Here is a 24210-nt window from a genome sequence, read left to right as displayed (position 1 = left end):
TAGCAAGAGGAGAAATCTTGAGTTCAAAATAATGACTTGTCCCTGAAACGAAAAGTCTACAGTGTCCACCCGCACCAAATAACTTGACGGAACTAGGATGCAAAGGTTAACTGCGGGGACATTCTCCAGTGTTGCTCAAGTCAAAGCCTATCAGACAGGTGTCCAGTCTTCAGGAAAGCTGTGAGCTGCCACCCTCTTCTTGGATATCCAAGGCCAACCCTGACAGTCCCACAGCAGAGGAGGCTGTGACCTGCCACCAGGCCGTGGTGACCCTGCCACCAGGCCGTGACCCACGCCACGTATCAGCCTGCTGTGGCCAGGGCACTGGGGCAGAGCAAGCTGATGTGGGGTATTGCATAGTCCTACAGAATGCCACCTGCCTTATGTCACTGATTTCCTTTAACATATTGTGTCTTTTAAAGAAATGTGTTTTGTTCTAGCATTCTTGAAGTTAAAAAAATCCTAGAAAGATATATTATTCCTCTCACCCCAACTTCCCCTCTCATGGAGCATTTTAAACCTTTTATTACTGGTATTTATCTCTATATTTCCCAGCAATCTGCTTCTAATCATGATTCCATCTCATTCAGTGGAACAAACTGCCTGACTTGCTGTGCTGCCTAACTTGTCAGCTTGAGGCCCCTGCCCCCTAGGGGAAGACAGCTCCCTCCTCCCTCCCCAGGATCCTCTCCCTCCCTCTGTCCTCCTCCCTGCCTCCTGGCAACAACTCCAGGTGAACTTGGCTTTAGTGTTTACCCTTGGTCATTGGACAAACACCAGCAGCAGCAGAACTGGGTCCCCAGATGACATTTCCTTCCTCTCTCCACAGGCTTTCTCTCTCCTGAAGGCACCCCTACTCCATTTTATTTTTCTGCTTGTGTTTTCTCCACAATGGTCATCAGTTGCAGGCCTTGGCCAGAGGTGCACGTTTGCATTTAGCTCTGTTGTCTCTTTCTGAGAGTCACAGTAATCACTACGTCCATTCACAGGTCTCCAGGGATCTGGCTCAGTGTGGGTTCATCTATTTCTTGCCAGACTCTGGGCAACTTCTGACTTACAGCTGCCTGGGGCTGTAGGTACCCTAAACGCCCCAATCTCCTATATACTATAGTATTTAATACTTTATATTAATATAGTGATCTATTTTGACATTACATACCGTATTAATGATATTATATCACATCAATTATAGTCATTGCTGGGCTATTGTTGCAGGCACCCTGCTCAGGAGCAGGTTGGGGGCGGGCCTAGGTAGGAGGAACAGAAAGAGGAATGGCCCTTTTCTGGTCGCCTCCCTTGAAGGTGGGTCACTTACAGAGAGATGTTGCTGGGGTTGGGTGTCCATGAGATCATGAGTGGGGACCGTCCATTGGGACATGTCAGGATTCTGCCACTGAGGGTCTCCTGTGTCCTGTGCGGACGGTCTTCCCTGAGCTCTGTGCCTGAGCAATGCCCACGGGGGAATGGGCCATTCTGTGTCCTCCACAGCCAGGGGCAACACCGAGGAGCAGCTGCCCATGCGCAGAGCCAGGCCTTGGGCTGGTCACTGGCCTGAATCCCCTCATGGCCCTGCCCGCGTGTGGACTCCCCAGGTGGTGGTCCTCGCGCTGTCTCCCGGCACTGCTGGGGCCCCGTGTTCGCCCTCCAGGACAGATCTTATTCTCACCACTGGGTCGCAAGGGGCAGGTGTCATCCTGGCTGGGCCGCAGGGGCCATGTCAGCTTCCTGCGGAGAAGGTGCCCAGTGGTGGATCCGAACTCAGAGCTAAGAGAGAGGCTCAGGGACCAGTCTTCACTCAGCCATGGCCTTTACATGCTGCCCAACACTTGTGCAGCCACCTTGGACAACTGGCAAGTTCCTCAAAACACGAGTCACCAAATGTCTCAACGGTTCCACTCCCAACTATGTCTACCCAAGAGAAGTCAAGTCCACCCAGGCCAAAGCTGTGCATGAGCACTTACTGCAGTAGTCAGGAAGAGGAAGCAGAGCTGGTGAATGAGTGGGGAATACTGTGATGGTGGGACGTTATTCCGCTAAGACCATGTACAGCCAGGCTCCTTGTACTTTAGTCACCCATGCTTCCTGTGTTGTGTTTCAGTTGCTGCAGACTACAAAATGGCAAGCACCTGTCTAGCTAGTGCATCCGTGCAGAGATCTGACAGGCCATGGTCTTAGCGGGAGGGAATAGACGTCAACCACCTATGGCTCCGATAGCCATAAAGAACTGTGGTATTTCTTCATCCACAAGGCACCTACTGATTTTATTTCCTTTGACCTCATTTTAAAAGCAGAGATCTGCCCCCCTGGTTGAAAAACCCTGACAAGTGCACTCAGCAGGTCTATCTACCTGCTCTGCAGCTCTGGGTGCTGTGCCTGTGGGCATGGACGTGCCACACAGAACCCTCTCGTGGGCTGCTCCTGTCTGACCTGAGACCTCTTCATAGACAAAAGCAGATGAGTCATGCACAGAGCCATCACTAACCAGTGCCTGAAACCAGGGGTGTGATTTCTTCTTCCAAATGTCTTCAATGTAGTTTTGTCATTAAACATGTATAATAACAATTAACATTAAAATGGATTGCATTTTCCCATCTTATTTGAGATGCATGAACCATAGAAGGGCAGACTTTGAATATGTGACAATAGTCACATAAGGTTGTAAAGGAGCTGACAAACTCCTCTTACCTAAGTGGCTCTGTAACCATGGAAACAGCATCATGCAACAAGCAGTTACGTGTTCATGCTGATGTAAACAAGCCTTCCATGCTTCCCATCATACCGAATCACGGACTCCCCACACTTTATGTGTATCTGGTGATGACTCTCAATGGCTTATGTTGTCGTCATATTATGGTAATTCTAATGGTTATCTTTCAGTGTACTTCCTCTTATTAAAGAGAAAGATAGCTGAAACGAGAGTTACCCCTGGAAAAGAAGAAAGCATCATGGGCAGAGAAGGCAAATCTCTGTGTATGCCATGACCCCTGAAGGCCTCTGAGTGGGTTGGGCTCTGGAAGGGGCAGTGGGGACACTGGCAATCCAGAGCCTGTGGAGACCCAACCTGTGTGCGTGTGTGTGTGTGTGTGTGTGTGTGTGTGTCTTGGTTTTTAACAAAGAAGGTTAATAAAGTAGAACACTACTGTAAAAATGGGCCACTCTGAATGGCCTATGTATGCAGTAGTTTCTACCATGGAGCTGTGCATGAGTTCTGTTGATGGTATACCTGCAATGCTGACGTCACCTACCAACACATTTTATACACACACACACACACACACACAGAGCTATATAGATACGGTTAGTTCTCTTGTAGGAAAAACTGAAGCTGCTGTTTAAAGCAGCGTCTTTTCTTTCGTGGAAATCTGGAAGTGGGGAGAGGCCAGTGAAGCCTCCCTCTGACATGTGCTGTGCTCAGACACATCCCCGGCTGAGCACCAGGCAAGGGCTGGAACGCGGACTCAGGCTTCTGTTTCACCCTGGAGTGCTTGTCCCTAGAAAAGGCCTGGTGTGAACTCTCTGGTCTCCACTGGGTCCCCAGGACCAGAGGACAGGAGGCAAATGGGAGACCAGTGTGCCTTCTTCCAGAGTGGGGTAAGAGAAGCATCCCCAGCCGCTGGCCGGGAGGACCTCACCTGTGGACCAGGCCCAAACCCTGAGCAAGCATTCTACTATAATCCATTACCTGGAAGTGTTCTGTGGGTGTTTTTGATGATCACTGAATCATTTTAGTTGTTGTAGATCTCACAGTTTCTATCTCTTTTGTGCTTTCTAGGGATACAGGCATTCATTTATTGGATTTCATCTAATTTTCATGCTGTATTGGTATATAATTTTTCTTATTCAATTAATAGTTTCTCCTGATTAAATCTTTTTTATTCTAAATCAGTCTAGAGGTTTTTCAGCTTCATTTATTTTATTTTATTATTTATAATAAAGTGCTCAAGGCCTGAGCACTGTCCTTAGGCTTTCTCAAGGCTAGAGCTCTACCACTTAAGCCACAGCACCACTTCCGGCTTTTCTATGTATGTGGTACTGAGGAATTGAACCCTGGTCTTCATGCATGCTAGGCAAACACTCTACCACTAGGCCAAACTCTCAGCCCTTATTTTTATATTTTAAGAAAATCTTTTGGTGTTGAAAATTCTCTACTATTTGTCTCTTCTTTGGTTTCATTTTTATTTTTTGGCATTATAATTATTAGTCTACTTGCTTTAGATTTAGTTTTTGTTCTTTTTATCCTAGTGTCTTAAGAAGAGCAAGTGAGGTATTGATTTGATATCTTTATTAATTTTAATATACTTTGTAACTGTAAAATTTCATCAAAGCTTGCTTTCTGAACATGTATTGCTTATAGTTTGGTGTTTTTGTCCGCATTTACATTCATATCAAACATTTTCTAATTTGTTTTCTTTTAAACCCATTTTCTACTTAGTAACAGGTTTAATTCTGAACTCCCTGGGAGTTTCACAGACTCCCCTGTGTGTTTGTTTCTTCTCAGCTCCATCACAGACAGTGCTCAGAAAGGCTGCAAGCCTTTCACATGTACAGAGCTGCCCCTGTGGCCCAAAGCCATTCCTGCTAGGAGATGGCCCTGAGCCCCAGGGCAGATCCTGCTCTGTGAGTCTGGAGTGCTGCTCAGAGCTTCCTGACCGGTTAGAGCCTTTGTCTAGTAGCCCTTTCCATCACTGAACGTGAGATATTATTTGTCTCTGGTTTTTGTATTGCCTATTTCTTTCTTTCATTCTATCAGTTTTCCCTTGGTTTTAGGTTTTCTTTCTTTTGTGTGTGTGTGTGTGTGTGTGTGTGTGTGTGTGTGTGTGTGTGTGTGTGTGCCAATCCTGGGGCTTGAACTTAAGGCTCAAGCACTATCCCCGAGTTTTTTGCTCAAGGTTAGTGCTCTACCCCTTGAGCCATATTTCCATTTCTAGCTTTTGTTTGGTGCTTAAATCATGGACTTTGGTGCTATCTCTGAGCTTCTTTTTACTCATGGCTAGCACTCTACAACTTGAGCCACAGTACTACTTCTGTTTTTTTTTTTTTTTTTTTTTTTCTGAGTAGTTTGTTGGAGATAAGAGTTTCATGAACTTTTCTGCCTGGCTGGCTTTGAATTGCAATCCTCAGATCTCAACTTCCTAAGTAGCCAGGATTACACACGTAAGCTATTGGTGCCAGGCTTTTACTTTATTTATTTTTATCTCTTTTATTAGAAGCATATGTATTTGCAATGATCACATCCTCAAAAATGAAGGTTTTAATATAAAATTTAGTTTTATCTCTAGAAAGAATTTTTGTCTTAGGATTTATTTTATCTGGTATTTCTCTAGTAAACAATCTAGTTCTTGTGCCTTTTTCTAGTTGCGCCTTTTTTTTTCTACCACCTTGTTCTGGGCCTATTTCTGAATTTAAAGTGTAAACATGATTGGATAATGTTATATCTTGACATTGTGTTTGCGTCTTACTCAGTCTGCCAATCTTTGCCCTTGGTCAGGCTTTTTGTAGCTTTCTGGTTTTTGAATTTATTTTTTTCTTTCAGAGCAGAGGGAACTCAGGGCCTTGCCCTTTTAGGGAAGTGCTCTTTCATAGAGCTTATCACCAACTCCCGGACAGGCTTCGTTAACCCATTCATATTTAATGTTATGGTTGGATTTTCTTACCAGTTTTACTTTCTACGTATGGAACATCTTGTTTGATCTTCTGTCCCTCATTTCCTGCTTTCTTTTCCATTAACTAAATGTTTCCTAATGTACCATTAAAATTACTTCAGTAATTATTCACTATTTGTCTTCTAGATTCTTTTCTTAGTTATTCCTCCAAAGATTTATACATTTTAACAGAAGTTAACTTAGATTTGCACTAATTTATTTTACATGAGATAAAGAAAGGTTACTGTTGTATCACAGTTTTATACATTTATAAGGTTTGTTATCTCAACCTATTTATTTTACATTTCTGGGCCTCTTAATTTCTTGCTGTGGATTTTAGTTTCCAATTTAGGTAATTTTCTTCTTTCATATAATTTTGTTCCCACATACCTCCTTTGGGTTGTTATTAACAAAATATATTGTAATTTTATAGGCTATAGGCCCAATTATAGAATTACATACACACAATTCCATGCAGTTGCTTTGTAAATTAGTTAAGAGGAGAAAGAGAAGACTCATGGGATTAAGTGACATTTGCAATTAACTGCACAGGAGAGTCTGTGGGTGAATAGCTGACGTGCAGGATCCAGAATTCAATTCTGTACTGCAGGTGAAGATTCGGGTTTGTTATAATACCACTCAACTTCCGCTAAAGACATGTTGCCTCTCAACAAAAGCTTGCATTTTCACTTTGTCACCTAGATACAATACAATACAAATGCGTTTGCCTTGCTTTGGGGGCACCGTATGCTTTTTGGGAGACATATTTTCACAAAATCAAAGGAAAAACGTAGAGAAATAGCACATTACACAGACTTCTTGCTTCTCTACATCAACTAGATTGCATAATGCATGTGTGAGAATGAAGAGGCTTCACCATCGGCATTTCTTTTGATTTATATTTATTATTATTTGTTTTTCTAAGTGAGTTTGGTTAAAACTTCAAGTATTAAATCCATGAGTAAGGTGGCTTGTTGTAAAATTCCCTTCCCTGCATCTCTTGTTCATTGGTTACTTTATAAAAATTTGAATTACTATCTGGAATCATTTGTTTTGAGTTAGAAGAACTTCCCTTACATTTCTTAAAAGGCAGGTTCGCTAGTAATTCTCTGCTTTTGCCTTTCTGGAAATATTTTTACTTTGTTTCACATTAGAGGGACAGTATTGTTGGATACTAGATTCTTTTCTTGCATTACTTTGTCTTCCCCTGCTTTGGTCCCACAGTTCCTTGCATGAATCTGCGGCTTGCCTTATTGTGGCCTGGTGTGACGAGCTCCCTCTTGCTGCTCTCAGGACTTGGCTTGGCTTCTGGCACTTAATCTATGGTCTATAGTATATTTGGATTTGAATCTCTAACTTGGAGTTTACTGAGCACCTTATCTTGCCATAGGAACAGTTTTTGTTAAATGAAGATTTTTAAAATGACCTAAGTAGTTGTTAAAGAGGTTTTAATTAGTTTATGAGTACACTGTCTTGATCAATGTCACACTTTCCATCATTCACCCCCATCTGGCCCAACTCCCTTCCTCTCCTCAACTTTCCTACTTCCCTTTTCATGTATATAGTGACAATTACTCTTCCTCTCCCTCCCTGTGGACCCAGCTTCCCTTGACCTCACTTTCTGTGGACACCCTAGGCTCCAGATTTGCAGTACTGTAGGTTAGTTCTTCTAAGTACTTTTACATCATTGGCACTCTCCCCTGCATACACTGCAGTCCGTGTGTTTGTGTGCATATACATACGAGCCTGTGTGACCATCATTTATTTGAATAATTTCTAGACCCTTTCTCTGATTTCTGAGCCCCCTGGTTACATGTTTGTTGATCTGGAGTGCTCAGTTTTTTCCCAGTGTATCGAGACTTCAATCTTTCCTCTCTCTGTTCTTCAAAGTGCATGATCTTGTCACTCTATCTCTAAGTTCACTTATTTTTTCTTCTATTAATTTTTCACATTGATTGTAGAATCCCTCTAGGGGGTTTTCATTTTGATCACCAGATTTTCAACACCAGAATTTTCCCTTGGTTGGATTTTATAATTTTACCTCTATGCTGATTTTGTCTGTTCAATGAGACATTGTAAATGTTCTGTGTCTGAATTTTTAAGCATATTTTTAGATTGCTATGTATACTTTTAATACCCATTTTGAAATCTAAATTGTCAAAATTTGGGCCTTTCATTTTTCTATTGCTGGTTTTATTTCCCCTGTATTTCTGAAACTTAGGCATGTGAGATAATTCATTGGGACAAATCTGAATTTGAAGTCACCTTTCTTAAGGCATGCTCATATTTGCAGTCCTGTGGTTCGATGGCTTGAAGAGGCCAGTGCAGTAAAATCTGTTTTGGTTACTGTCTACACCTTGGCTGTTTGTCTTCGCTTGGCTCAGTCCTGTCCCTACGTGCACGCCAGGCATGATGGAAGTTGTACTTAGGTCCTTGCTGACCACTTCTCCATGTGGCCTTCCTGTTCAACTTCTTGCTACCTGCCTCTGTGAGTGCCATTCTCAACCATGAGCCTCCATCGGTTGCAACTTACTCACTCTACTCTTTTAGACCATAATTTTAGTCACCCGTGGTAGTTTATGCCTGCAGATTCAGCATTGTGGGAGGCCTTGTGGTTGAGAGGATCATGATTTGAGGCTTACCAGGGTGAGGAGCTAGTGAGATCCCATCTCTATCAGCAAGTCTAGCATGGCGGTAAGTGTAGGCCTATTTTTTTTTTTTTCTGTTGTTCTGGGTATTTGAAGGCCACTTCAGTCCAGAAAGCTATGTTCTTTTGGTCTGAAAAAGCTTCTTGAATTATTTCTCTGATGATTTCCTTCCCTCTGTGAGATCCTTTTTCTTCTGTAACTCCTTTGGTTTAGATATTGGTTGGGCTCCATGCACTGGTCTTCTGTGTTGTAAAATATCTTAGCTCTTCATTTCCTTTTTTTTCCCATTTTTGTTTTACTTTCTATATGCTTTCCAGACCCTTCTTTTGCATTTTTTGGTTCAGCTTCAATGTGTTTGATTTCTTGAAACTTTAGCTTGGATTTCTGAATATTAAAAAAAATATGTCCTTGCTTTTACAGATATAAACATCCCGTCTATGTTTTGTAGACACTAATGATTTTCTGAAGGTGACAGTAGTGATTTTTATTTGAAGAAGCTGATTTTGTTCCCATAAAGGAAAAAAATGTGGGCAAAATTTATTTCTAAAGAATATATCATCACCTACCAGTGAATATGTCGTTTTTACCGGCAGCTCCGACCCCCAAGACCTATCTACAGTGATGAATGGCACAATTCCTAAGAGATGTAAAAAATCTCAAAACGTATTTAATATTTACAGACACTTCCCTGGTGGGTAAAGGGGAAAACAAAAGATACTGTAAGGTGCTGAGCATGTCCTCATTGCTACGCATTTTCTGAAAGGAAGCAGAGAGCTGCAGGCCGAGGTCTTGGGATTCCCCATTCTGATGCATGGTGGGCACTTCCTCCTTCCCTCTCTGGTCTGGAGAATGATGTCTGGTCCCAGACAGGATGCAGCTTGTGGGCTAGGCCAGGTCACATTTTTGCTTCATTTGTCTTCTTGGTGGCTTCAGATGAGCTTGCTTGTATACGCTGATCTTCATGAGAGCTGGCCAGGACAAAAGGAGAGTCCGTGGCACTGAGACATTTCTATTCCTCAGTTGGTAGCAAAAGGTCTGCTTGCAGTTCTTGTGCAGACTCATGCGTCCTTGGCAGGTTCTGAGCTCTCTCCAACATGGGCTATCGCAGCTCTTTCTAGAAAGTCCAAAGGGGGAAATGAAGAAAGGAGTGGAGGAGTCATATTCTTTCCTGCTCCTTCCTCTGGTGGCTGGTTATGACACTACCCACAACCTGACGGATGACGGGATGCGGGGCTCTTTGTCAAAGACGCTGTTATTAATAGAGGAAATGCAGGGTCTTCTATTGGGCCTCAGATGAGCTGTTGTCCAGCCAGAGGGTGTTCTGAAATGCTATGAGCTGGGATGAATGTGGCGTGGGAGAGGTGGGGAAGAGAGTGTTAAAACCAGCTACTTTGGTATTTATACACAACGGAATGCTATCAGAAAGAATGGCATAGCCCCATTTGTAAAGAGACGGAAAGACTTGGAAAAAATCATATTAAGTGAGGTAAGCCAGACCCAAAGAAACATAGGCTCCGTGGTTTCCCTCATTTGTGATAATTAGTATTATCGATAATAATTAATATTATTATGTTAGGATTCTCCTAGCAGAGGATCACAGAGAAGAGCTGAGCTCTTCCATACGCTGAAAACGTCTAATTCCTAAGGTTGTTTCTTTGACATTGGACTGAGTAGGACCCCAGATATGGTGGCCAGAGAAGATATCACACACACACACACACACACACACACACACACACACACACACACACACACACGGCTGAGTGAGCAGGGAACCCAGATGGAGATTTCAGTCTAGAAGTGGATGGGGTACCCCTAACCTAGTCTCTCATCAGCTCTTGGTACACCAAGTCAGGCGTCTTGGTGAGGCCTTTAGGCCTCCATTGTCACCAGACAATCTCAGCTGGAATTGTACATGAGCTCCCAGAAGCCTAACTGAGTTAGAATGTGAAAATTCATAAACAGTGAGGCCAGCATTTATGCCAAAGAAAAAAAATCCCAATAATTTTGATATGCATTATTTATTTTTATTAATTTATGCTTATAAGCAACAGTCAATAATCTGGTTCATTGAAATGGCCAGAGAGCAAAACCCAGCCAGACAGCATTCTAATATTTCAAATAAGAAATGCGTAATGACTGAGAGCCCAAACGAGGTCCTGCAAAAAGAGGAAGAAATGAGTTCTCATTTTCTGCAACAATGATGGGGAATGATGGAAAAAATGATGGACAGGCTTTTAGTTGTTTACTTTGTGCCAGTACTGGGGCTTGAACTTAGGCCCTGGGTGCTGTCTGTTAGCTTTATCACTCAAAGCTGGCACTCTACCACTTGAGCCACAGTTCCATTTCCAGATTATTTTTACTGATTTATTGGAGATAAGTCTCATGGACTTGCCCAGGCTAGCTTTGAACCACGATCCTCAGGTCCCAGCCTCCTGTGGAGCTAGGATGATAGGCGTGGGCCAACAGCACCTGGATGAAAGCACACAGACACACCTGACAAATGTGTATATACTCACGCACACTACAGATATACTACACACACTGACACATAGACTCATCGTGTACACACAAGAACACACTTCCACCAAACACATGCACATGATCAAAACCACATGTCACATTCATTAGACAGCAGCACATGAACATCCACAAAAACATACCACACAGACACAGAAACACACAAACAGACACACACAAAGACACTCAGATGCCATACACAAATGCACAAAGCATAGACAGAACACATACAAACCACATACAAACTCATACACACAGCCACCACCATCACATGCTCATACATGCATACTATACATATTAAAGCTCCCAGGAGCTGTGTGATAATGTGCACAAACACATAGATGTTCATGCAGCCAGCATTCTCACACATAGAAACACACACCACATGGAACACCAAACATAGAGATAAAACCACTAAGCAATGGGCGCACACAGAAGCACGAGATGAACTCTAGCCAGTTGAAGCATCTCCTCTATCTCACTGTCTGATTACACTCACTACCTAAACCCCCTGTGCACAAGCCGTGACTCTGTGCTGGCCACCTTTTGTTTTCTATGCAGTTAAGTGAAGGTGTACGGTGAGCTGATCCCGTGTGTTCAGCTTGATGTGATTTTCTACAGCAACACCACCAAGCCAGATCTGGATGGAGGGCATTTCCAACAATGTAGCACCCCCACCCCCAACCCACACACCACGCCCTTCCCAGCCTGACCCATCCATCTGGGCTGTTAGACACTGTCAGAGCTCCTGTGAAGGCCCTCTCCATGGGAGGAGGGGCAGGAGGGCCACCATAGCTATTCTGGGCCATCTCTGCCCTTTACCACCTGAGAGGCCAGATGTGGTGATGCCTGGTTTCAACTTAATCAAAACCCCAGCCCTGTCAGGTCACTTATGGACCCAGTGGTTCCCAGGCCCAGCTGCAGACACTCGCCTACCCCACTGAGCAATCTCAACAGTGTTCCCAGCATTCACAGTGAAGAGGCGTGGCCATGGTGGTGTCACTCTCCAGTGACATCACACACCACCTCCACAGTGGCCTTGGAGCCCACCGTGTGGCCCTGCATGGACCTGGTTCTGGAAGCATCCCGTTGGAGCTGGCTCAGCACACCCTTCTGAGCTCCTGACTTCTGCCACTGGGCATCTCAGAGTGTGCTGTGATATAGCTGTGATCATTCCTGCCGAATGATACCACGAAGGCCTGCGCACCTAGCCTCTGGATGGGCTCATGCTTGGAGGTGTAGGTGACAGATGAGTCAAGAGGAGATGAGCCCTGTAACAAAGGAGGATAATACGGCGTGCTTGCTTCCCCCTCTGAGTTTCCGCCATATTTCATGTGTGAGTACTGCAGGCCAGGCTCCACTTTCTGCTCGCATTGGGGAAGCCCACGTCAGCCCACAAACGTTTACTAGGTACTGCCATGAGCTGCTCTTCCCCTCTGACTAGGAGTGCAAGTGTGATCTCATTAGTTCAGTTATGTAGGGTGTATACAGTTCTGTGCTGTCATAAAAATACACATGATACATGAGCTCAACCCATTTACAATCTTCAACCCATTCAGCCAGTGGCAGCTGAATCCCAGGACTAAGTACAGAGGGCTGGCTTGGCGGGGTGGAACCGATGGCCTCCCCCCGGTCCTCCTGTCCCATGCTCAGAGGGCTTTGCCCATAAGACAGAATGCGCCATGGCTGCTGCTTGGCCTTCAGACAGTGCTGCTCTTGGGCTCCTCCTTCCTATAGCCTATGCTCTTGGCTGCATGTCCACCCCAGCTTGGTTTCCCTGGCCTGGATCAGGCTCTACTCCTGCAACTGTGTTGCCTTCCACTGGGTCTGCAGCTGGCTATGTACAAGAATAGAGTCTATGCCCACCCTCACCACTGTCCTCAGGATGGGCCTGGGTGTGCACCGTGGGGGAGGTTCAGGCCCTGAGTAGCACATGGGTTGGGGGGGGGGTCGTTCAGTGGGCCATTCATGCTTGGTAGAGCCCTGGCATCTGGGAGGGGGCTGCATCGATCAGAACATGTCATATTCCAAGATGCACAGCAATAAATAGCAAATAAAAGACCTCATGGTAGGGGCTGGGAGTTTGGCCTAATGGTAGAGTGCTTGCCTAGCATGCATGAAGACCTGGGTTTGATTCCTTGGTACCGCATACACAGAAAAAAAAAAAGACCTCATCGTAGATGCAGAAGAAAAGACAAAGACAAACTTTTCTATCTCAGGATTTCCAGTCATGCTTTTTTTTTTTTTTAAACCAGTTCCAGGGCTTGAGCTCAGGGCCTGAGCACTGTCCCTGGGCTTTCTCAAGGCTAGAGCTCTACCACTTGAGCCACAGCACCTCTTCTGGCTTTGTTTTTTTTTTTTTTTTAAATGTATGTGGTTCTGAGGGCTCAAACCCAGGTCTTCATGCATGCTAGGCAAGCACTCTCCTACTAGGCCAAACTCCTGGCTCTGTCTTTTCTTTCTAATTAATTAATGTTATTATTTTGTGCCGGATATGAAGCTTGAACTCGGGGCTTGGGTCCAGTCCTAGAGCTTTGTTCTATTTTCTCCCCACTCCCCCACTTAAAGCTATTACCCTTTCACTTGAGGCGTCATTCTATGTCTGCCTTTTTGGTGGTTCAGTGGTTCAATGATGAATTTCATGGACTTTCCTTCATGAGCTGGCTTTAAATTGTGTTCCTCAAATATCAGCCTCCTGTATAGCTAGGATTACAGGCATGAACTACCAGCACCAGGCCTTTTTTTTTTTTTTTTTTTTTGCCAGTCCTGGGGCTTGAACTCAGGGCCTGGGCAGTGCCCTAAGCTTCTTTTGCTCAAGGCTAGCACTCTACCACTTGAGCCACAGCACCACGTCTGGCTTTTTCTGTATATGTGGTACTGAGGAATTGAACCTAGGGCTTCATGCCTGATAGGTAAGCACCCTATCACCAAGCCTCATTCCAAGTCTGCCTAAATTTTTAAAGAGGAATTCTCCATTTGCATTTTATACTGGACTCCTAACATCTTGTGGCCTCCTCCAGTCCCACCTTCAGGAAGAACCTTTGTCATCAGTGACCACAAGACCAAGGGCACAGGCCCTCAGCACTCCATAGCCACAGGAAATATGAGCCCTGCACATTTCCCTCTGCAGAAGAGAGAGGCTCTGGTCACAGGCACAAGTCCCTGGGGTTTGACCTCATGTGTGGATCCTAGTGTCTGAAATCCTTCTGATTAAGGCGGAGCTGAGTGTTGCAGATGGCTGATGTCTAACGATGAATGTGTGAACTGAAAAAAAAAAGCAGGGATAGAATCAGGCCTGCCTGCCTGCCTGCCTGCCTGCCTGCCTGTCTGTCTGTCTGCTTGCCTGCCTGCCTGCCTGCCTGCCTGCCTGCCTGCCTGCCTGCCTGTCTGTCTGCCTGCCTGCCTGCCTGCCTGCCTGTCTGTCTGTCGGTTTGCCTGCCTGTCTGTCTGCCTGCCTGCCTGTCTGCCTGTCTGCCTGTCTGCCTGTCTGCCTGTCTGCCTTCTAGACTGCATTAGAAAGGAAGGAAGGCCTATGGAGTGAACAGCCCGTTGCCTGCAAAGCCCCAGGCCCCTGGGGTTTCCTGGTGTGGGCTGCAGGCCAGCCAGAGTGGGCGGCAGCACGTGACTGCCTGCCTATACCTGCAGCTGCAGAGCCATGCCAGTGGAAGCATCAGCAGCTCAGCTGACCCTTCCTTGTGCACAGGGGCCTGGCTCTCTTCTGCCCAACCCTGGTAAAGCACCATTTTGTTTCTGCCTCACCACTTCCTTAGCCTGTGCTACCTGCAAGCCATGTGAGGTGTGTTGAACACCTAGTTCTGTGTAGCGGAAGGTACCTGGGGCCTGGGAAGCCAGCCTGGGGTTCCCTCCTGACTCCCTCAAAGGCTTTCTAGGTCTCTGTGGCCCTGCCTGGGAAGCCGTCCTCTTGGCTTCCACACTGGGGTGCACTCCAGTCCTGTGGATCGTTCTCTTTCAGAATGATGGACATGAATGCATGCCTTTTGGAGAGCTGCATCTGAATATTATCCCAACATCCAGGATCACACACAGAAGGACATGCTCCCCAGGCCTTTTCCACAGTACAGGGTGAACAGGGCATATGTTGAGAATCACACCCTTTATCGGCAATTTTAATCAGCTGGTTTTCTTTTTTTTTTTCCTCCTTGCACCATTCAGAGAGCAAACCCAGAATTGCTCGGTGTTTGTATCCTAGGATGTAGTCAGGATCATTAAAAATTAGCCGGCGGAAATCAGAGGGATCTCTTACAGTAGCTGCAAAGGATTGGGAGGGAGTGTTTTTCCTGTAGGCAAATGAACTGACTTTTCCAGGCGTACATACGGAATCGGAATCCTGCTGCACGATTTATTAACACTGCTAACCTTGCACGGTCACCTCTGTGTCGCTGGCAAGCTTCCGGAATAGTGTCCACTGGCCATATCTTATTAGCAACCGGCAAAGGAGGGAGAGAAAGAGAGAGAGAGAGAGCGAAAACAACCCACTAAAAATAATCAGTGGCTGAAATGATGATTTCAGCCCGTGAGCCGCGCGCCCTGAGGGCTGCGTGACGGCGCGCGGTGCTGCGCTCGCTCCGGTCCTCCTCCAGTCCGGCTGCACCTCTCCACGGCTTTAAGACTGCAGAGCGCCCCAGCGGCCCGGGCAGGGGAGGGGTCCCGCGCCCGCCCGCGGCTCTCCGCGCTCGCCTCCGCGCGGCTCGCCAGCCCGGCAGCCCGGCCGGCGGGGAGGCGGCGCGGCAGGCGCGGGGCGCGGGGGGTGGGGGGGGAGCCAGGCAGGCAGGCAGGCAGACGCGCAGCGAGACCCCGGCGACTGAGGCCACGGGGAGGAAAGATGCGCCTGCCCGCCCGCCTGCTGCCCGGCTGCGGAGGGTGAGGCTGGCCGCGCGCTCGCTGCCCGCCGGAGGGAGGCCGCCGGCTGCGCATTCCGGGCGCCGGGTGCCCGCGATGAGCTCTCGCCCGCGGCGGCCGCGCTCTGCAGCTGCCCGCCTGCCCCCGGCCCCCTGAGCCGACGCCCGGCGCGCGGCGCACCTGGGCTGCGGCCGTGCGGGAGCAGGTGTGCGGGAGCGCGGCGCGGGGCCGGCGCAGCCCGCGCCCCGGAGCCCGGCGGGGCGGCGGCGGCGGCGGCGGGCGAGCGGCGGCCCCCGGGCGGGTGGCGAGCGGCGGCGGGCGGCGAGCGGAGCCGGGCCGGGCGCAGCGCAGCGCGGGGGGCGAGGCCGGCGCGTGGCTCGCTCGCTCGCTCGCGCGCGGGAGGCCGGGCAGCAGCAGGGGCATGTGGATACTGGCCCTCTCCTTGTTCCAGAGCTTCGCGAATGGTGAGCGGGGCGGCGTGCGGAGGGGGATTCCACGTCTGGGACTCGGCCCGAGGGGAGGGTGGGGAGGGGGCGGCGGGGGTGCTGTGCCTGCATGGAGCCCCCCCTCCCCATCCGCGCTTCCCCGCGCTCGCTCTCGTCCGGTTTAGACCTGTGTGCGGTGCGTTGGGGAGGGAGATGGCGCGGCCGAGGGCCGGGGAGGGGGGGATCGCCCTGTCCTGCGGGGCCCGGCGGCCGCCGGGGTCCCCTCGCCGGGCTCGGGGAGTGTCACCGCGGGCAAGGGGCGGCGGCGGGGGCGGCGGGCCCGGGCGCCCCGAGCCTCCCCCATCCTGCGACACTCAGCCCGTCCCCGGCCACGGCTCCCCCCCGCGCCGGGCATCGCGCCGGCCCGGCCGTCGCCTCGGTAAAAATGCTGCGCTCATGAGCATGACATCATCTGAAATGTGGGCAAATTAAAAAAATAAACCAGAACACGAAAAACACCTGTGCGGATGTGACCAGGGAGGAGGGAGACGGCGCAGGGCGAGCACCGGGTCTCCGTCCCGGCCCGCGCCGCTCCCGGGCAGCCGCTCCCCGGGCAGCCGCCCCGGCCTCCCGCCCCGCCCCGCCGCGGCTCCGTTCGGCTCGGCTCCGCCCGGGTCGGTCGCAGCCGGGCCGGGCAGGTCGGCGGGCGGCCTGGCCGCGCCTCCTCCGCGGCAGGAACTTCCAGGCGCCCGCGGGGCCGGGGAGGCGCATGGCTTTCCTAGGCCTGGCTCCACACCCCCAGCCCGGATCCCCGCTTCCCACTTCAGCCAGATTCCTGGCCCAGGTGGGGGAGGCAGGGGGAGAGCGGGGAGGGGACGGGGGAACTCTGGACCTGGGGAAGAAGAAGGGAGAGGGAGGCTGAGATTTTCCTGGAAGATGATGGCAGGAAGCTCTGCGCACTGGCTGCATTTTTTCCTTCACCTGCCTGGGATGGAGCTATCATCACACCAGCAGGCCAAAGGAAACACAGACATGCTGCGGTGGATTTTGTATTTATTTATTTATTTTTAAAATGATGACTCAGAAAAGGCAATGCCAAATGCAGAAGGAAGTCTGGAATGGAAACATCAGAAGAATCTAAAGCAAAGTGTTACAAAGTTTCATGGGGAGATTTCCTTGCGGGGGGGAGGGGGGAAGAAATCCGCAACAAGTTGTGGTGACCAGACAACTCCTCTTTCCCAGAGGACCTCTTCCTCCTGCCCAGCCTCCCGGGGGGGATTTGCCTGGGGGAGGGAGGGGTGAGCCTTGGGATGAGCTGTGATGAGGAGAGGGGAAGTCAGGCCTTTCTGTGGTCTGCTTGTGCTCTGGGGAACTCACAGAAAATGCACACATCAGGCAGGCCTGTTCAAAGCAGCCAAACCTCAAGGGCCGCAGTTACCCAAACGCCTGGGTTATAGGATGGAGAGAGAAGGCTATGTTTCAGGATGGTGAGTGACACTCTGCTTCTGACAGTCAGCCCCACCACTATTTATTTTTTTTTTAAGGGCAAAAAATAGTAAGGAAGCATGTATGGGCATCTCTGACTCAGAGGCGTGTGTGTGTGTGTGTCTGTGTGTGTGTGTGTGTGTGTGTGTGTGATAGCTTAGGGCTAGTATCCCATGATTTAAAAAATAGAGAGAGGATTGTATAGAGAGGAACTATTGCACTAAACCTCAGTATTCTGCATTATGGAAAACAGATGCACAGATTCTCTCTGTACACATGGGTTTAGAGCTGTAGGTATAGCATTCACTTACTGTCAGTTGATAGAGTTCTAGAATGAAAAGGTTAGATGGGTGACACAATGTGAAATACTGACCATACATGCAGATGGACATTTTACATTGCTCCAGTGTGTGTTCTGCTTCTCTGTTAGAAGACTATGAAACTAGTGTGTATTAAAAATGGCTCTCTTTTTGTATGATCAACCATTGAAAAAATAAGAAGCGTACCCATAGAGCTTTGGGCTCTTTCATTTTAAGGGGGGGTAGGGGAGGCTATGTGTATAAGCAGCTTTAGAGTTTTTCAAGGAATGATGCTCAGCACATACAATTCAAAGCACCATGAAATATGTACTCATGTGAAAATAAAATAGAGTCTGGTTTGGAGCACTGCCTGTTCATCAGACTATATTTCAAAAACATGAAAGTAATGGTTCCTATCTATCTGAATGGGACTTTTAAAAATGGAGAGATTGCTTTTATTTATTTATTTTTGATCAATAGCTATCCTATTTTGGCCTACCTTAATTTTGAAAAAAATATACTTGAAATAGTAATAAATATCTACGAATCCTGATCCCTTACCTAATTATTGCTAGGCCTCAGGCACCAAAGTGCCTGACAGGCTAAAATGATATTTGTGAAAGGTTATGTAATTTGATATTTGGTAGATTCAATGCAGATTGCATATACAGTACATCTTCTCCTTGTCAGTAGGCAGCCGCTGCATTTTTCTTCCTGATGTAATGGGATGCTTGTTTATTTCTTAATGAAAGCATGGTTGTTGGACAGGCTGCCGATTGTATTTTGGACAAGCACGGGGAGTGAGCGGGCAGTTGTCTGCATGGATTAAAGGTTTATGAATGACCTCACCTGATAAGGTGCTGGAATCATTTTAAACAGTCCAGTTGTTCTGCAGTGCCCCAAAAATCCTCACCCGAGGGCCAGTGGCATAGTTAGTGCAAGGGAGAGGGGCGTGTGCAGGCACACAGCCACATATGCCACTCCATGTCTGCCCAATATATGCAGCCCTCTGCATCACGATCCATTACAATTTCTCTTCTTTTAGAGCCCAGAGCACACTCTAGTTCAAATCCCCATGAAGAGCATACTGGGGGTGGGGTGGGGAGGGGATTTTAGATGAGCAGAGTAGGGACTTGCTAGCAGATTTATTAGAATTTCTGCTGTATCCGGGCATCTCTGCTGTTTTTTTTTTTTTTTTAAACACACAGGCATGCATCCCTTGACATGGTGTTTTTCTGAGCCTTGAGGGGTTGAGCTTTGCTGCATCCTGCTCTAGGTGATGTGAAGCTATGGCAAAGGTGGGTGGGGTGGCAGTGAGGAGGGGCTGTCTCATCAAGGACAAGGCGAGCCTGTGTCCTGCTTCTGTGCTTTTGGTCATCATTGGTTTGTGGACGGGGAACTGCTAGCTTCATCGCTGGTATTTTAGTGAATGGTCAAAGCAGACCTTTGTAAATACAGATGCACTCTGAGGGCTTTGAAGGTGATATTAAAAAATTTAATTCCCAGTCACAGAACATCAGCAAAAATATTCTCTCTCCCCCATCTTTGATAAGTAGATTAAAATTTGAACCCCCCAAACTCCAGGGTTCATTTACAGTTCCTAGGCTTTTTAATTGAAGCTGCCTGCCCCTACAAGATGCCCTGTGTGAGAAAGCAAAATGCCAGGCAGACCTTTAATAAATGCCAGCCCAGCCAATCTGCCTCTGCTTCTTGACTGTCTCCTTTGCCGCTTGGGTGTCACTGTACTGTGACAGAAAAAAATCAGTGACTCATGGGCAATATGGCACACTGGGAGGGGAAACAATTTTTTGACTCAAAATTTGCTGGCTGAACTCCGCCATGCCAGGATTTCCTCGTAGCTGGCCAATAAGACATTCTGACTGTGCCTAATGGAGGCTCCTTTCCTTGTGCAGTGGCACTCAATGGGAGGGGTCCGCCCTGGAGTCCACCCTGTAGGAAGCTGAGAATTCATGCTTTGAAAATCAAGAAAGGACTTTCTCACATGCACACAGCAACAAAAATGTATGGTATGCGGAGTTCCCTAAATCAGCTGAGATTATGAATTGGACTCATGCATAATGAGTAAGTGGTGAGTGGTAAGAGAGTGCGCATTTTACATCAGGCATATTTCATATGTGGGGGGGCATATTTTCAGATAGCTCCTCCGTACCCAGGCCCCGGTGTACAGTACATTAGAGACTGGCCCACCGCCCCCCCCCCACCCTGCAGCCCTGCATGTGCCCTGGGGCTGCATGCATCCATGGTTTGTGGATTGTGTCTGGAAGAGGGGGCATTTTCTTGGCTGCCTCTCTGAAGTGCATGCTGGGTCTGGCCAGCCAGGGAGATGGGGAGGTGGTAAGTACCTGTGTGTCAATTGTGTCCCCGCCTCAGGACACTAGTGGGCGGCAAACCACACAGGACTCCTGCAGCCCTTCTTCAGCAGCACGGCAGGCCCGCCCTAGGACTGAGGACAGCTCTGCTAGGCTGTCTGAGCTGTCCTGGATGCCAGCGTGTCAGCAGCTCTCCAGTTCTCCGCACCCATCTAGACTCCATGTCTTGGGTGGGTTTAAACAGGCTATGGCAGGCTTTGTTTTAAATGGTGAAGGAGGACTTTCCCTTGGGCAGCCTTGTCCACCTGGGGCTGGTGTGGAGAAGGGCATTTGCATACTCCCATGCAGACTGGAGGGGGAGCAGGCTCGGCGAGGCTTGCGCCTTAAGCTGGAGCTGGCAGCTCCGCACCTGATTGGCTGACCTTCCAATGTCATTCCAGGAGCCAGGCTTCTCCTCTGCTGATGGTGACAGGGGTGATGAAGCCTGGTCAGATCCTCTGCAGTTCCCCAGCCTCCCGCAGCTGCAGAAGTGAGGCCCCTGAGACAGGGGTTCCACACAAGTGTGGCAGCACCTGTTTCCCAGGACTCCGGTTAACTCTTCATGTTCCAGACAGCTGGTTGGAGGAGATCCTCTACTCCCCTCCCTTTCTGGCTCTGGTTTTTCCTCTCTTATGATATGTATGTTCTTTTCTTTAATGTTTTGAAAAATGCAAGGGGGGGGAGATATCAAAGTTTCATTTCCCTTGTTAAATTCCTGGGGTAGGACAACAGAAGATTCCAGAAGCCTCCCACCCCAACCTGGATGGGCAGTGCTGTTCTGTGCACATGGGTGCCTTCTGCAGGAGACACACTCTCCACCTGCGGGGCAGGACGTGGAAAGCACCAATGGGCAGGTGCAGAGCTCCAGATGTTGGTTCAAAGGTCAGGAAGCTTCTGCCCATGGTGTTCAAAAGGCTGGGTCCCAAGATCTGGTAGGAAATGCAGTCCCCCTGTGATTTCTTTTCTTAAAACTTAGGCTTCCCTTCTTGCTGTTGTCCTGTCACCTGGGCCTTGATGCTCATTTGGTGTTTGCTTGATTAGTGATGGGTCTCTGGTATACTGCAAGGTGGGCCACGCCCACCCATGTTCTCAGCACACCCAAGGGTTTTCTGGCTTCCTTCTGGACTTAGCAGCCTTTGCTGGGATGACTTGTGTCCTAACTGCTAATTCCAGTGGGCAGGGCATTAGGGGATTTAGGAAGAAGCCAGGTGGCATTTTCAGTCCCATCCTCTGGCTCTGACTAACTGTCTCTATGGCTAAACGTTTGAAAGTTTAGTTAGGAAAAAAAACAAATCATTTTTCTAAAGTGTTTGTGACTCATCTTCCTCTGTCCAAAAGAGGTTTGCCCTTTGGAATGTGTGATGAAGCCCTATCTGCTTTACACAATTTGTACATAATGGCTTCAGGTGTTCTTTGTGGCACAGAGTGGGTGTCAGATGTCTCAGCCAACCATGTCGTTCATGGCCTGGGCCCTTGCAGGCGACTGACATGCGATGGAATTTCTGTGCCAAGTGTATGATAAACTGATTGTGGTGTGAAAGCCAGCTAGAAATACCAGCCTGCCACTGAAGTGTCTCTCACAGCCCCCGGGAGTTCATTGCTTCATCAAAGAGTCAGCTAGGATGTTTTTTATTAAAAAAAAAAGAGAGAGAGAGAAGCTCCATTTCTTAGGCCTTAATCATCTTTTAAAAGCCATACTATCGTTTTCTTAATAGTCATGGATTTATGGGTTTCTGGGCATTATCTTATTTTCCAGTGAAACTGACTGAATATGAAAGACCCTACTTCATCAAAGTAACATGAAAGGAGTATGTTTCAATCAGTGTTAAAATTCCAATTTATATTCAGATGTAGGGACCGAGTTCAATGTCGTCTAGCTTACAGTATGCATCTCTTTTTGATTTCTAGAGTTCTGTATTTGTTCTATATTGGTCGGCACTGATGATTTTGTTTAAATAAAAACCCATCCAATTGAATAATCTTTGGCTTTCATGCCCCTCCGTCTGTGTAAATGCTACGTCAGGGTTTAACTGAGAGGGGATGAGTCAGATTGAAGAGATAGGAGGAGGAAGAGGCCACTGTTCAGAGGCAGAATGACAGGGATTAATGAATCTTGCCTACGTCCCTATTTTAAGTTATATATATATATATTTTTTTCTTTTGCTCAGAAGACAGTGAGTAAGATTTAAGAGTGAGCAAGCAATCCTATTTATAGAAAGCTTTAAATGCGGTGGGAGGCAAAGGCAAAGTGAAAAGAAGCCTTGAAAATGCAAGGGATTGCCTCCATGCTAAACGCTGGCTGGCAGCCCCGCCTTCCCAGAGCTATGCAAAATTTTAGAGGAATAAAGCATACCACCCTGGTGGAAATATTGTAAAATTGCACTGGACTCTTTGCAGAACATTCTAGAAATGGCTCTCAGTGTTTGAGGCCATGTCAGACCTGGGGAGATGGGGTGGGGCGCCTATGTGCACACTCACGTATGCACAGGCACACACACATTGGAGGGGGTCTGAGGAAGCCTGAACACAGGCTTGCCTGCAGACGCAGGGCAGACATTGTGTCTGTGGCACTGCTGCATGCGTTCGTTCTGCAGCAGGCATTGTCTCCCTCGATGGTAGCTTAGGAGAAGGAGAAAAGCAACATGCGTGCTTAGAGTAGAGCAGTTCCTGAGGGGAGGGCTTGGGCTGAGGGTCACGTGGCTGTCGTGGGACCTCCAAGTTCACCTGCTGGGAAGTCTTATGTTTCCAGTGGTAAAGCATGTGCTGTGATCCTCCGGCTGGAGTCAGAGGAGGTGTTTTCCTGGGCTCTGTCGTTGACAGACATGTTACTGGACAGGGGAGAAGCTCCCTTAGAAACAAGTCCTCTTTATGGTATATTTTATATACTCCAAATCAGTGGAATCTGAGCATTGTTCCCTCTGTGCCTAGTTATTTTACTTAACATTGTGTCGTTGGGGTCTTTACGTCTATACAATTTAAATTATTTTCTTTAAAGAAGTGGAATAATCTTTATTCCTAAGGAAGGCCTATGTTCTTTACACCAGGTGAATTCACCCTGTCACAGAGGAGTCACCTAAGATGTGGGTACACTTGGATCTCAACCTGGACCTGTCCCACAGCCTGACGCTGCTTGCAGCGTTTGCCTTTGATCTTGGACAGAAACCTGGGTTCGTTTGAAGCCCTAGACTCTGGGGTGGACTTAATGAAGAGGTGGTGAAGGGAGGTGTGCTTGCTGTGACTGAGAATGTTGAGTCTCCTGAGCCTTAGCACTTTAATAGTAAATGGGGAGACAGAAAACTGTGCTCAATGATTTTTCCTCATTGTGAATGATATGATGGAAGTCAGTTTATAGTTCTTTCTAGAGAACTGAACTGTCACATCATTAGATAGTTCTGGAAGACAACGCTGTGGTAATGATTCTCCAGTGATGGGCCCTGGCGTCTTCCTTCCCCCATGAAGGTCAGGTCGATGATGCTGGTGAAACCAGGACGAAAGTTGCTGGCACTGGACAGCTGGGTCCTTTGGAATGACTGACGGGAAAATTCTCCTGATGTGATTGTGGCGGCATACAGGCCAGTGTGGAGACCAAAGACTAACGCCCCCTCCACGAGCTTGGAGTCTCGTCCCCGCCCTCTCCACAGAGGCACGCAGCCCTGGTGTGGAAACTTTGTACTTAGAGTAAACAGATTTCTCAGGAGAGAAACTCGAGGCTCATTTCTCTCCACAGCTGCCCCACTGTGGCACAGTTTGATCATGGGTTCCCCAAGGAGGCTGAAAACCCAAGGTCCCAGGCTGCTTAATCACTATGTTCCTTTCTTACAATCAGTTGTAGAGTATTTTTAATAACTAATGTGTAGCTGCCAGGGTAGAAAGAGCAAGGCTCCCCCATACCACTAGAAAGACTTGAGGGATGAGCCGAAGACATTCACCATAACAATGGGCCACGTCATTAAAATGGTGAC

Source organism: Megascapheus bottae, chromosome 1, assembly GCF_031878675.1.
Source record: "Megascapheus bottae isolate mThoBot1 chromosome 1, mThoBot2.hap1, whole genome shotgun sequence".
Taxonomy (NCBI): Eukaryota; Metazoa; Chordata; class Mammalia; order Rodentia; family Geomyidae; genus Megascapheus; species Megascapheus bottae.
This window is presented reverse-complemented; position numbering follows the sequence as displayed.